The 771-nt window shown below is 38.9% G+C and overlaps 1 non-coding gene across 1 annotated transcript; it reads left to right on the top strand.

Annotated features, from left to right (window-relative positions):
* Positions 1–294: 294 nt before the first annotated feature.
* LOC122117954 lies at positions 295–425 on the top strand. Its single transcript, XR_006149270.1, has one exon. It is a non-coding gene; the product is annotated as a small nucleolar RNA SNORA51 (small nucleolar RNA).
* The last annotated feature ends 346 nt before the right edge of the window (positions 426–771 follow it).

Genomic DNA, 771 nt, shown 5'->3' with positions numbered 1-771 from the left:
CAGCACCTTTTTCTTCTTTGGATAATTCATTTTCTCATTTGGGTTTAAGCTTAAAACTACCTCTTACTGGGCATGATTGCTTATGTCTGACAGCCCAGCTACTCAGATATATGATGACATGCAGATCATGAGTTGGAAATCTGCCCTAGGAAAATCTGAGAGATCCTATATCAAAAACAATGTAAAAAAATTTCAATTGTCATAGCGAGCTTACCTAGTAGAGTTTTTGCCTAGCAAGGTGAGGCCTTAAGCTTAATCCCTAGTAGAAATAAGAAATAAAAATAAGCAAGCAAAGACCTCCGGGTGCTTACCACAGGCTGTGTTCTTACACTGACTATACAGAAAGAGGAGGCAGAGGAAACCTACCCCATATACACCTCAGCCCAGGCCTGTGCCTAGTCTGTATTGTGAATGGGGAGACAAGGGAAAAGAAAAAAAAATAAGCAAGCATGCAAGCAAGTAAATGAATGATGAAACCATCTGGTTCCTTGAACAGACTACCTTGTAACATATTTGCCTTTCTAGGTATTTAGCTTGCCTCTGAATATATTACCAATAGATCTGTCATTTCAATTTGAAAGAACTAATTTATATATCTGTGATGCTGTTTGTGACTTCCCTCCTCACGTTATGAAAACTGCAGGCTATCTAGTTTATGCCCACTTTATTCATTACTCTATAGCCACCTCTGGCATAGTTCCTAACACACAAGATGCTCAATAGATATTTGTTGGTAGAGTGAAAAGCAGTCAGGACTACAGATGTTCACCA

This window comes from Dipodomys spectabilis, unplaced genomic scaffold, assembly GCF_019054845.1.
Source record: "Dipodomys spectabilis isolate Male_0828 unplaced genomic scaffold, ASM1905484v1 ptg000145l, whole genome shotgun sequence".
NCBI classification, from domain to species: Eukaryota; Metazoa; Chordata; class Mammalia; order Rodentia; family Heteromyidae; genus Dipodomys; species Dipodomys spectabilis.
Note: the sequence above shows the minus strand (reverse complement) of the source record. Positions and strands in the feature narration are given on the sequence as shown.